Genomic DNA, 15,445 nt, shown 5'->3' on the forward strand with positions numbered 1-15,445 from the left:
TCACATTTTCATTCCAATCTAAATTCATAAAAATTGCTTATTTTAAAATTTGGATCTGTGAAAGAAAAGGAAAAAAAATTATAACATGTAATAATACATTTTTTACAACACAGCATAATTTCCACAAAGTAATTTTTTTGCCTTTTTTGCTGTTCTCAGAATATATTAAACTTCACTAAAAATAGTGATTTCAATCATACTCATCACTTAACAGCGGGCAAAAAAAAACAATCTCAAAGATTGTTAAAAAAAAACAAAATGCTATTCTCAAAAAAATAAACCAAGATACAAATCACAGATTTATAAAATGCATACAGCTAACAAAATTGTATAAGTTTAACTTACAAAAACTGTAAATGTTGTCACTTTAAAATATTCACCGAATCTGAAGATACATTTTTGGAGGATGCACCACGCCCACAACGTTTTCCTTCAGTGATGTGGAATTTTTCTACTTTTCTCGAGGGGCAAACAAAGACCAATGCCAGCTTTGTCACGCGCAAGATTTGCAAAAGAGTTCTGTTACGAGGGGATCCTAACAAAAAATACTCGTGCGGCACAGCAAGTATGATGAAACACCTAAGGACCCTTCATTCAAACAATCTTGCACGAGAAGAGTGCAAACAGATGAGAAACACTTCTGTTCTGTATCTGTAAAAAAGAATCACAAATAAATGTATATTAATAACTTTCAAATTTATACTATTCCATTACTGTACAAACACATTTTATATAAAAACGGACTAAGAAACTATAGCCCTGAACCACAAGTGTGACGATGGTTGAAACACTACATGCATAGTGCATACTACTTTGAAGCAGTTCATGCCCTAAAGCCTACCTCACTAAAAGACTACATGCTAACTGACTAAATGATTACAGTACTATAAGGAGACACACTGGGTGAGTGACAGGGTGTTTGCTAGAAGTGTATGAATACTAACTAGGGAATTGAAGGTGTGAAAGACAACTGTGTAGGTGATTAGAGGACTGCATCCATACTGCATAGTCATTTAAAGCAGTCCATGTGCTAAGGCCTGGCTCACTGCATGACTACTTGGGTACTGACTGAATGATTAGAGTACAGCAAGAGTGCCTAGGTGAATTTATAAGTAGTAGGCTTTTCGCACAGGGAATGGATTAGTACTTGGTACTGAATGGGTCACTAGAGGAGTGCAAAGGGAGTGACATGATGTTTGCTGGACTGTATGGATACTGACTAGGGAATTGAAACTGTTTAGGTGGTTAGAAGACTGCATACATAGTGGATAGGGGTTTGAAGCAGTCCATGTGCTAAGGCATGGCTCAGTGCATGAATACTTAGGCACTGACTGAATGATTAGAGTACTCCAAAGTTAGTATCTTGGTGAATTTATACGTGTTTGGGTTTTGGCACAGTGAATGGATTAGTACATGATGCTGAATGGGTCACTAGATGTCTGCAAAGGGAGTTACAGGGTGTTTCCTGGAAGTGTATGGATACTGACTAGCGAATTGAAAATGTGAAAGACAAGTGTATAGTATGTTAGAAGACTGCATGCATACTACATAGACATTTGAAACAATCTATGTGGTAATGTATGGTTCACAACATGAGTACTTGGAAACTGACTAAATCATCAGACTACTGCTAGCTTAGTGCCTGGGTAAAACTTTTACATTTTCAGTTCTGGCACAGTGAAAAGAATAGTACATGGTACTGCACTTTAGTGTCAAACCCTGACTCATTTTATCAATGCATAAGCAAAGAATACCTTCTAAAGCTACTAAAACTTGACAACATGACCGATTTTAACCCCTTCAGTGCCCCGCCCTTTCCCCGCCCTGTGCCGGCCCTTTCATTAGTGGGCGGGGTTCATGACGAGATAGTCTCGTCATGGGCACAGCGCAACCGCGCTCCATGACGAGACCATCTCGTCATGGGCACTGAAGGAGTTAAAACAGTTATCTATCATCAAATACACTATGTTACCAAATGCTTCTCTCACAATCCTTACCCAAATGTACACAGACTGACAGTGTGATTTTAGACAAGCAACACTATCCCTAGCAGTTTACCAAAACTCATTCACTAGTCTAGAAGAGGTAATGGTACTGCACACAATCTACATATTTAAGTACAGCACATTAGTGTCAAAGCATGACTCATTTAATCAACGCATAAGCAAAGACTGGCTTCTAATGCTACTAAAACTTGACAACATGACAGGTTTTAAAAGAGTTATCTGCTAAAAAATACACAATGTTACCAAATGCTTCTCTCACAGTGGTTCCCAAATGCACACAGACTCACAGTGTGATTCTAGACAACAACCACTATACCTAGGACTTTACCAAAAATCATTCACTACTGTGGAACTGATAAGGGAACTGCACACAATGTACATATTTCAGGATATGGAATGTCTGACAGAATATCGACGGACAGAAAATCGACCTACAAAAATATCGACACAAAAATATCGATGACAAGAATATCGAGATCCTATCTACAACATGGTAAGTACAAAAATATCGAAAATAAAATATAGAATGTCAAAAATATCGTTATTAAAAATATAAAGTATTTTTTAGTTAAAAAAAAAAAGTAAAATAAACCAAATAATACTTATAAATAAAATGAACATAATTAAATATGTGTTATAATGTTTAAAATTAATAATTAATATATATAATGTAATAAAACATTAATTAAACATATACATATAATATATAATATATATACTTACTTAATAATAAATTTTAATAATTGTTTTAATAACTTATAACTTGTTACAAATTATTATAAATTACAAATACATCATACACATAAAACAATAACATGAATAAAAATTAAATAATTATATATAACACATTTAAAAAATTACATTTAATTTGAATATTGTTAAAATTAATTATATATTACATTAGCTAAAATAATACAAAATATATTAAATAGCATCGACAATAAAACTACTACTCCAGCTCCACAAAAAAACAGTAAAGAAAATTTTGGATAGCGTAGAGCTAAAAATTACTATTTCCACTCCAGGGTGTGTAACAATAGGGAAAGTGTTGGATGGCGTAGGGGTAAAAATTACTATTCCCACTCCAGAGAGTGCAACAGTAGGGAAAGTGTTGGATAGCGGAGGGGTAAAAATTACTATTCCAACTCCAGAGAGTGCAACAGTAGGGAAAGTGTTGGATAGCGTAGGGGTAAAAATTACTATTCCAACTCCACAGAGTGCAACAGTAGGGAAAGTGTTGGATAGCGTAGGGGTAAAAATTACTATTCCCACTCCAGAGAGTGCAACAGTAGGGAAAGTGTTGGATAGCGTAGGGGTAAAAATTACTATTCCCACTCCAGAGAGTGCAACAGTAGGGAAAGTGTTGGATAGCGTAGGGGTAAAAATTACTATTCCAACTCCACAGAGTGCAACAGTAGGGAAAGTGTTGGATAGCGTAGGGGTAAAAATTACTATTCCCACTCCAGAGAGTGCAACAGTAGGGAAAGTGTTGGATAGTGTAGGGGTAAAAATTACAATTCCAACTCCAGAGAGTGCAACAGTAGGGAAAATGTTGGATAGCGAAGGGGAAAAAATTACTATTCCCACTCCAGAGAGTGCAACAGTAGGGAAAGTGTTGGATAGCGTAGGGGTACAAATTACTATTCCAACTCCAGAGAGTGCAACAGTAGGGAAAGTGTTGGATAGCGTAGGGGTACAAATTACTATTCCAACTCCAGAGAGTGCAACAGTAGGGAAAGTGTTGGATAGCGTAAGGGTAAAAATTACTATTCCAACTCCAGAGAGTGCAACAGTAGGGAAAGTGTTGGATAGCGTAGGGGTAAAAATTACTATTCCCACTCCAGAGAGTGCAACAGTAGGGAAAGTGTTGGATAGTGTAGGGGTAAAAATTACTATTCCAACTCCACAGAGTGCAACAGTAGGGAAAGTGTTGGATAGCGACGGGGTAAAAATTACTATTCCAACTCCAAAGAGTGCAACAGAAGGGAAAGTGTTGGATAGCGTAGGGGTAAAAATTACTATTCCCACTCCAGAGAGTGCAACAGTAGGGAAAGTGTTGGATAGCGTAGGGGTAAAAATTACTATTCCAACTCCAGAGAATGCAACAGTACGGAAAGTGTTGGATAGCGTAGGGATAAAATTTACTATTCCAACTCCAGAGGGTGCAACAGTAGGGAAAGTGTTGGATAGCGTAGAAGTTAAAAATAACATAGTTATAAATAAAATAATTCTTTAAAATAATTAGTGATTTAATTATTAAATAACTCAAAATTATTTACAAATACCAATAAATAATTATTACAAACATAACTACCAAAGAATAATTAATTAACAATACATTAATAATAAATACCAATAAATAATAATTAATAAATATTAATTACCAAATAATAAATATTAAACGATAAAATATTTCTCATAACCAAAAACATATGAATTATTAAAAAGTAAATACCAATTAAAATATATTTAACCATTTAAAAAAATATATACCGCAAAATAATAATTATGAAACATTAATTACCAATTAAAAATATTGAACTATTAAATATTTTTCATACGCCAAAATAATAAATATTACACATTAATTACCAATTAATAATTACTTATTAATATATTAATTAGAAATATCAATGCATAATATTTAATTATATTTAATTCACAATTTATCATTAATCAACAATTAATTATTTTTCATAACCAAAATATTATCATTTAAAATATTTACCAATTAATAATTATTGTCCAATTAATTAATTATCAATACCCAACAACTAATTTAATAATTACTTAATTAGATTTCAATTACTTCCAACACTATTCCCATATAAACGCACAACACACTCCACTAATAAAATAATACACTTAACATAATTATCAATTAATCAACTAATTAAAACTAATTGCCAATTAATAAAAATTAATTACCAATTAATACTTAATTAACAATAATATAATTATCAATACCAATAAATGAGAATAAATTATTAATTAATTAAAATTAAATTACTTCCCACCCTATTCCCCTATAAACCCACAACCCGCTACAGAACTTAAACGCAAAAATTTATCAATATCAATTTATAATTCCTAAAAATGTATAATTAATTCCATATAATTAAATTACTTCCCACCCTATTCCCCTATAAACCCACAACCCGCTACAGAACTTAAACGCAAAAAATAATTAAAATTAATTTATAATTCCTAAAAATGTATAATTAATACCATATAATTAAATTACTTCCCACCCTATTCCCCTATAAACCCACAACCCGCTACGGTACTAAAACACAAAATTGACTTAAAAAACCATTGTTAACATATAAAAATTGTATACATATATGTTAAAACCAGTAGAACACTTAACTAAAAACATATAACACATACATATTAAATACATAATAAAATACATAACAATAATATAAATATCGATATTAGTAACATCAGTATTAGTAAAATCGATATATTTGATGTCGATATTACTAACTTCGATATTACTAACATCGATATTAAAATACTTACCTTAGGATCGATATTCTGTCCATAGATATTATTGACATCGATATTCTGTCCCATCGATATTAAAAACTCGATATTTGTGTAGGTAGATATTTTAGTTTCGATATTTTGGCTGCTCACCCAGGATATGGACTGCACCTTTCTGTCAAAGCCTGACTCATTTAATAAAAGCATAATCAAAAACTGGCTTCTAATTCTACTAAAACTTGACAACATGACAGGTTTTTAAAAAGTTATCTGTCAGAAAATACACGATATTACCAAATGCTTCTCTCATAGTGGTTCCCAAATACACACTAACTCACAGTGTGATTCTAGACAAGCAACACTATCCCTAGCAGCTTACCAAAACTCATTCACTACTGTGCAAGGGGTAAGGAGACTACACACAATCTACATATTAAAGTACAGCACATTAGTCTCAAAGCATGACTTATTTTATCAATGCATAAGCAAACACTGGCTTCTAATGCTACTAAAACTTGACAACATGACAGGTTTTAAAACAGTTATCTGTCAGCAAATACACAATGTTACCAAATGCTTCTCTCACAGTGGTTCCCAAATGCACACATACTCACTGTGTGATTCTAGACAAACAACACTATCCTTTGCACTATACCAAAACACATTTCTTTATCTAGAAGAAGTACTACATTTTAGTATAGATACATAACATAACTCATTTCACAAATTCATAAACAATGACTGGTTTCTAATTCTACCAAAATATAAAAACAGCACAGTTATCTGTCTGCAAACACATGAAAAACACAAATGATTATCACAGAATGGTTTCTGCATGCACACACACTGTCAATAAGATTGAAGAGAAAACAAGTACTCCCTACACTTTAGCAGGAGGAATACATTAGTCTGATTAAAATGAAAAAGTCTACATACGTCCTCTCACAATTAAATAACTCACCTTTCAAGTTGTTTTGTAGATCAAAAAGTATATCAGTCACTCACCATATTTTCTTGTACAGAATTTCTGCACTGTGCACCTCTCAGCAAAAACAAAGAATGGAAAAGTTTCCCTTTCATTTTCCACACATATACATGTAAACATCAAATCACAATCCTTCACACATAAACTCAAAAGCAAACACACATTTCTATTGGTTAAACATTTCAACCCTTTCCAACTGAAATACATTTCAACCCTTCCCCCAATCTGCCTTCTACCTGTTACCATAGAAACAGCTCATGGAACACTGCACTGAGCCCACAGGTCACAAGTTCAGCACACAATGTTGCTAAACAAAACAGGAAGTGTGCTTGACTTTTCAACATATCAGCTTATCATATATAATGTTCCTTACAATCTGTTTTTGTTAACCAATAAGAATCATACCTTTAAAAAACAGAAATATACACCCTAACTTTCAGTGTAGAAAGTAGTCATACAACCAATGATTTCTTGTCTTTTTTCCCCAAAAAATTCCATGGATCCGCGCACCCAACGCAAGAGAATCCGTGCACCCAACGGGGTAGGATGCACGCACCGTGCGCGCATTCCGCCGTTTAAAAAAAAAAAATGGGACCCCTGGGGTCTAAGCACCTCTAGAGGGTCAGAGTATTTCCACTCTGCCCCCTTTATATGTTTTACACACTTATTCCCCTTGCTTCTTCAACCTCGCTTCTACCGAGGCAGAAAATGGCCGCCAACAGTTCCTGGTTTCGAATGTAGACAGACACTCGACAGCCAATTAGCATTCAGCGTGCGATCGGGAGGGTGCGCCTCGGTTCGGGGAGGGTGCGCTTACGGTGCAGGTAGGGTCCGCGGATCCTCCCCGGCCATAGATATTTATGTACTTTTAACTCTAATTTTCTCGGGAACTACTGAACGGATTCACACCATTTATGCAAAAGGCATGAGTCTGAACTGAGGACTACCTCTTTGCCAAATTTTGTGTCATTCCGTTCAGCGGTTCGGGCTGTAGCTGCGACAACAGATCCTATGGGAAATTGCATGGGGAAAACGCATTTTGGAACCCCCCCTTTTTTCTCGGCCTCCGCTTGACGATTCACCACAAAACTTTCAGGGTAGGAGCGGAGCGGAGCTGGCCAAAAGTTTGGAAAATTTCGCGAGGATTCGTCAACCGGCGCCAGACTTATTGGGAATAGAATGTTGCGGATTTCCTATGGAAAATAGGTCCTAACTATAACTATCTACTGGCAACCGCCAGTAGATAATATATATATATATATATATATATATATATATATATATATATATATATATATATATATATATATATATATATATATATATATATTTGTTTTTTTTTTCGTTTTTTTTTCGTTTTCACTGAAAAAACCATAGGTTTCAGGGAAGTTATAGTTAGTTGGACATTTGACTCATATAAAACCAGTTATAGTTAGTTGAGCTAACTATAACTCGAGCCCCCGCAATGCACTGCTGATGACGTCACATATTACATCACTCATGACATGGTCAGTGACAGCACTGATGACATCACTGATGACATCTCAAATGACATCACTGATAACATCACTGACATCATCCAGTGAATGTGTGTTTCTGTAAAGATTAAATATGTTTTATAAATATATATATGCCAAGGTGTATTGAAGAATGAATGAGTGCATAAGACTCAGGATGGATGATTAAGTAGGTGTGTGACTAACTTTATAAGTGACTAATTAATTGTGTCTTGCTTAATGCATGTGTTAGCAACTGATATAGACATTCACACAGTTTAGGTTGTTAGTTGGTGTGTAAGCAGTTGCATGGTTTGGTTAGCAACTAAATGAGGTTCTATATGAGCTATTGATTGCTTGTCTGAGTACCTGTATGAGTACCTGAGTGTCTGCGTGGGTGGGTGGGGGGTGTGACTCTCTGCATAGATGTGTGAGTGGCTAATTCACTAGGTATATGTGTTCAAGTCTGTATCTGTGAAGGTCTGTATGGCTGAATGAGTGTGTGTATGAGTGTCTCGGTGAGTGAATGGATGCCTCAGTGGTACATGTGAGTAACTCCATATGTGAAAGGCAGCATATATGAGTGTTGGACTATATAAATGACTATATGTGAGAATGAGTGATTGTGAGAGTGCCTGTATGGATCAGTGTTTCCTTGTATTAGTTATTGTATTAGAGTGTAAGTATGTGTTAGTATATGTTTAAATAAGTGACGTGGTATGTGTATAACTATGCAGGTGAGTAAATGAAAGTGTTATTGATTATTTCGATTACTGACTAGGTGTGTGAATAACTCTAAGAATGAGAGGCAGTGTGTGAGTGTCTGTATAGATATGTGACTGGATATGATAATGCTGTATTGATGGCTGACTGTATGTATGAGTGAGTGTATAGGTGAATGAATGGATGTGTGTAGACCTACAAATTAGAGAGTGGATATGCACTAGCTGGTATCGGTGTGTTCAAGGTTTTGAAAATTATAATATGTATTTTAGACTGGGTGTATCAAGTGTTATATTAGGGTCTGATCAGGTGCATCTGATTTTCACGTGGATGATGTCATCAGTGATGTCATTTGAGATATCATCAGTGATGTCATCAGTGATGTCACTGACCATGTCATGAGTGATGTGATATGTGACGTCTTCAGCAGTGCATTGCGGGGGCGCGAGTTATAGTTAGCTCAACTAACTATAAAAGGCGAATTTCTCTGGTTTTATGTGAGTCAAATGTACAACTAACTGTAAAATCCCTGAAACGTATGTTTTTTTCAGTGAATTTCTATGTTTCTTTTAAATGCTAATTCCTAACCATAACATCCCTGAAACCTATGGTTTTTCAGTAAATTTCTAAGGTTTTTTAAATGCTAATTTCTAACTATAACGTGCCTGAAACATATGGTTTTTTCAGTGAATTTCAAAGGTTTTTTAAATGCGAATTTCTAACTATAACATGCCTGAACCCAATGGTTTTTTCAGTGAATTTCAAAGGTTTTTTAAATGCTAATTTCTATTTATTACGTTCATTAAACCTATCTTTTTTCTGTGTTTTTTAATTATCATCTCATTCTCAAATTGGTGAAAACTGCAAATCCCACCACTCTTCCATCAATACCTTACACCAACAAAATTGCCACAAACAAGAGCCACATCTAACGCTAATGAAATGCACAGTAGGCGTTCCCGTGCAAAAAACCCCACCACTTCCCCATATTTTCAACGACCAGCCAAATCTGCAATGCGATCCAAAAAGCAGGCGATAAGCCGAGTTAGCAGTAACAAATTAACATCAACATTTAACTGGTGTAAGGAGGTCGACTATCTACTCCGTTATTTCGACCCAACTCACACCCACATCTAAAGACCAACACGTGATACAGCTACTGATCATGCAGCTCCGACAACCAACAATGCCACAACACCCATCCCCACCACTACCAGAACCTCCCCCCCGGACCACCCCCCTACTACAACCGAGGCAGCATAAAACAGAACAACAGGCCTTCCCTTAAACACCATGCCCCTCAGCCACACAATAGCTGAATGTTGGGAGATGAGCAACCAACTATATATGAAGGAGGCAAGTCACCCATCACTGATAAAGCACACAATGCCATGTGTAACACTCATGTGCTACACAGACCTCACTATGCAAAGCACAAACCTCTCCATGTGAAGATATACTATTGATACTTGTACTGTAGTGCACAGTGGACACAACCATGTTACCTCAGGCAGTGGGGAAGACCTCGGTCATGTAGCTGTGTTGTCCCCCCCTGGAAACGGAAGCGGAGTGGGCTGCTCCAACGTACGCCACTCCAGCGTAGGAGTATGTATATATAGACCAGGCCCTAGGCGTGGTTCACCTGTGGGAAGACAAACGAGTCTGTCAGAACAGCAGCCCTCACCCTGGCACGTGGCAGCCGCCATAACCGCGGGCCTCCTCGACACAGGGACCCTGCGAACTCAGTGGCACAGCACCACAGACTTATGTCTGTACCGACTACTGCCTTCCATCTACACTACGGACAGCATGGCTCACAATTCAGAAGTAGGGGTGATTGCAGATATCGCAGTTCAGTTCGCAAGACACGTTGCTCCCAGTGCTGCCCACCCAGACCACGCTTCATCGCAGGGTGCGCACACGCTGTGTGCTTCAGGTACTACCAGCTCACTGCACCATAAGTAATCGCCACGTGGCCTTATCAACGCAGAATTCATTAGACAAAACACATTGCTCCCAGTGCGGCCCGCCGGGACCATGTCTCATCGCAGGGTGCGCACACGCTGAGTACTCCAGGTGCCACTAACTGTGCAGCTCAACTCAACGCCACGTGGCTGTGCACCTATCCTGAACGCTGCCTCTGCTCTACACTGGAGTTACATGGTTCACAATTCAACATTAGTAGCGACACAAATTGTGTAAGAGACTATATTGGGTTAAGAAGACCAAATGCTCCCAATCTGTGCAGCTCAAGTCAACGTCACCTGCCTGTGGGCCTTTGTTGACCGCTGCCTCAGGCCTACACTGAGGAAGACCGGTGACACGTGGTGCCAACTAACCCTGTTCAACACAAGCCGATCCCACATGTGTAACTGAGTCCTGAGTCCTCAATGGCAGCGACCACAGCACCAGACTCCCTTCGATCACTGAGGGGTATTTCCACATGCAAGACCGGCGACACGTGGTGCCACTGATCCTTTACTACGCAAGGTTTGTTTGGGTCACCAACGTATGCACGTGGCTGTGGACCCTAGCTCACCGCTACCTCTGCTCTACACTGTGGGCGACCGGCAACAAATGGTACCACTAACCGTCTTCAACACAAGCCGATCCCACATGTGGAACTGTGTTCTGAGTCCTGAATGGCTGTGACCCCAACTTGTCAGCGACCACAGCACCAGACTCCCTTCGATTAGTGTGGCGTATTTGCATATCGAAGTCATCAATGTGGAAATTATTGCCGACGAAAAGATAACGCAAAAGATACATTTTACACAAATTGTCAATTTTCCTTTCCACGTCCAGTAATTTCCAAAGGAAGAGTGAACAGTTTTATGTCAGCAGTGAGACATACCATCACTCGAAAATCATCCAAAAATACTTATAATTTAAAAAGAACAGAAACATCGAAGTATATTAATGATTACAATACAGAGATTTTGAAGATGTGAAATTCAAATATGAACATACAATACGATGCACATAACTCAATTGCTGTTTCTCACTATGTCACATCATATATTACCAACTCTGAGAAGACAGAATTGAAAGATATGTGGGAAGAAATTTCACAGGAGAAGACACTTAGGAAAAAAATGTACAGCTTCAGTTTGAAGATACTTTCACATCGAAAAATTGGATCCTACCAATGTTCGGATCGATAGACATCTGCAAGTTTATATTCAAAGTCAACAGGAACCATCTGGATAAGTCTATGTTTTCCTGCGGCACGAAATTGAGTTTTAATATAAATGTTATAAAACAAATTTGTGATAATATAGACTTACGTTTCTTTGCTAGTCAAGAGAACTGTTCAGAAAATAACAGTTGGATATATCTAGGTGTTGATCAACAAATGGAAGATAATACTGTTGTGAAGTTTGAAAAAGAAATAACAAGGTTTAAAGTAGTTTCTGGTGAAAATCCCAACTATGTTTATATTTATTGCCGACGTACTTATTATAAAATTCAAACTAGGAATGTAGATGTACTACCACTAACCCTGTTCAACACAAGTCGATCCCACATGTGTAACTGTGTCCTGAGTCCTGAATGGCAGTCACCCCAAGTCCGTGGCAGGGACCACAGCACCAAACTCCCTTCGATCACTGAGGCATATTTCGATATGCAAGGCCAGCGACACGTAGTCCCACTAACCCTCTTTAACACAAGCCGATCCCATATGTGTAACTGTGTCCTGAATGGCAGTGACCCTAAGTCTGTGGCAGCAACCACAGCAGCATACTCTCTTTGATCAGTTAGACATATTTCCATATGCATCGGGGGCGACACGTGGTGCCAATAACTCTGTTCAACACAAGCCGATCCCACATGTGTAACTGTGTCCTGAGTCCTGAATGGCAGTGACCCCAACTTTGTACCACCACACTCCCTTTGATCAGTGACGGGGTATTTCCATATGCAACTACAGACTCCAGTAGGTAAGTAAGTATCACAGTCCTACACCCTACATATTATCCTTTTAGTATTCTTGCTTCAAAACCTTTTTTTTATCTCAGTTATAGCTTTACTACAATAACCAAATTAATCTTCAGATGAAAACTAAAATGGAATAGCAGTCTACACTGCAGGCAGTACAGCTCGCAATTCCATTTTTAAATGCTAATTTCTAACAACAAGATTGTACTCAGAAAATACAACACTTCGCCAGTGTATTCTATACTTATTTCATCTTTTCATCATACGCCGACACTGCACTCACTAGGGCTCCCAATGGAAATGATTTCTTCATTCATTAACTACAGAGTCTACTAGGCACGCAACTATTACAGGCCTCAAATCTACATAATATCCTTTTCGTATCCTTTCTTCTTGAACATTTTTTATATCAGTTATACATTTAGTACAATCACCAAATTCATTTTCAAGTACAAACGAACACTCAGCAGTCTACACTGCGGGCAGCAGACCTCGCAATTTGAATTTTGGACACGTGGTGCCAACTAACACTGTCCAACACAAGCCGATCCCACATGTTTAACTGTGTCCTGAGTCCTGAATGGCAGTGACCCCAAGTCCATGGCAGCCACCACAGCAGCAAACTCTCTTTGATCAGTTAGACATATTTACATATGCAGTGACCCAAAACTTCATGGCAGCGACCACACCACCACACGCCCTTGGATTAGTGAGGAGTATTTTCATATTAAAGGCTGGCAACAAGTGGTGCCACTGAACCTGCACTACGCAGGCCGGTGAGGCCACAAACGTATACACGTGGCTGTGGGCCCTTGCTCACCGCTACCACTGGCCTACACTACGATCAGCAGGCCTCACAATTCAGATAGAGTCGTGATTCCACATGACGCAGTCCTATAGCCAAGACACATTGCTCCCAGTGCGGCCCGTCCACACCAAGTATCATCACAGGCTCATACACTCTCAATACTTCTGGTGCCACTAACCCTCTTTAATAGAAGCCAATACTACATGTGTAACTGTGTCCTGAGTCCTGAATGCCAGCGACCCCAAGTCCGAGGCAGCAACCACACAACATACTCCCTTCGATTTGTGAGGCATATTTCGATATGCAAGGCCGGCGACACGCAGTCCCACTAACCCTCTTTAACACAAACCGATCCCACATGTGTAACTGTGTCCTGAATCCTGAATGGCAGTCACCCCAACTTCGTGGCAGCGACCACAGCACCAGACTCCCTTCAGTCTTATTTGTTGTTCTTTTCTTTAAATACTTTTTTTTTATATGTAAATCAATACATGTCTAAGACTCTTCTCTGTCCAACCGCACAGGGACACTTCCGGGCCCAAGAAGGTTGTTGGGGGTATGATGGTAATGTGGGAAGAGGGTGCGTTACCTGCTGATGTGGGGAGAGGCAGCGTCAAAGGGGTATCTGTCACAGAAAGAACTCCGATATGTTTTAACAAATTCATCGGACAAATGCCAGCTGATGGACCGAATCACAAAATGATTTTTCAATACTTATGTAGTGTGAGTTATGAATAGTTCGCACCCAGGCTCGCAGGGGGACAGCTGCGGCCCGTCCACTCCACTCCACTCACAGACGCAGTACTACGAGCCGTCCGCGCCATTGTAGCTATCCCTGCCCTGTTCCATCGTATGCCACACCACACTACGCCACTCAGATTACGTTCCGACGATGGCCCCACATACCTACCTGTCGCAGGCGTACTCGCTGTTCCTGTGCAGGTCAGTGGTCTAGTTCTCCACATCTCCCGCCCACTCCCTGAAGGCAGCTTTACCCACACACCACACCCGTCCAACACATGCGTCACAGGCCATGTGACCACGCAAATATAATAGATCGACAACGTTACATCCTTTATTGCTGGTGCTGACTATATGCCGGATGCTCCACGTGTCTCAACCATAAAGAGTCTTTCAAAACTTGCACAGAAGGTTTCTCGCACCCTAATCTGTATAGCCCTCAGGGGCCGACCACCCCCTTGACGCAGACTTCAGATGCACAGGGTTAGTGCCACCGGAAGCTCATATGGCCATCAGGGGCCTACCACCACATGGCACGAACTTAACTTCCACAGGCTTAGCGGCTCCAAAAGCTGATGTGGACTCCGCCATTGATGACTCAGGACTCAGCGACATGTGTGAGATCTGCCGGGCCGTGGAGAAGACAATGTGGTCTCCGCCATTCATGACTCAGGACTCAGCGACATTTGTGCGATCCGCCAAGCACCAGATGTGGTCTCCGCCATTCATTACTCAGGACTCAGAGACATATCTGGGATGAGTTTTGATGGGCACGTGGAGTGCCCACTGCTGCACACTCCGTGGCACCAGGTAATTATTTGCTCATGGATGCACAGGGGCGGCAGTGTCTTTCTCTCTCTCTCGCCCCCTCTCTCTCCCCCCCTCTCTCTCTCTTCCTTCTTTTCCTTTTATCTCTCTAACTCTCTCTCTTCCTGCTCCCTTTCTCAGTCCCTGTCTTTCCTTCCCTCTCTTTTTCTCTGTGGCGTTTTTTTCCTTCTCTTTTTCTCTATGTCTCTCTCCTTTTATATGCGCATTACATACGTCCTTATTTTGTGCTTTATTTTCCAGGCTCTGTCGTCCACATCCATGGTCCCCACAGCAGTGTTCCACCTTGTTATTTTGTATTTTTTTTTATAAATGTTGTTTATTACTTTATCGTTGATATATGTTAATAAGAAAATAAAGTTTGAAAACATTTTTTTATAAAGTTTCTGGTTGTTTTCTTAACTGCTGTGTAACTCTTGTTCTTATTACGGTT

The sequence above is a fragment of the Triturus cristatus genome, chromosome 8 (assembly GCF_964204655.1).
Source record: "Triturus cristatus chromosome 8, aTriCri1.1, whole genome shotgun sequence".
Classification (NCBI taxonomy): domain Eukaryota; kingdom Metazoa; phylum Chordata; class Amphibia; order Caudata; family Salamandridae; genus Triturus; species Triturus cristatus.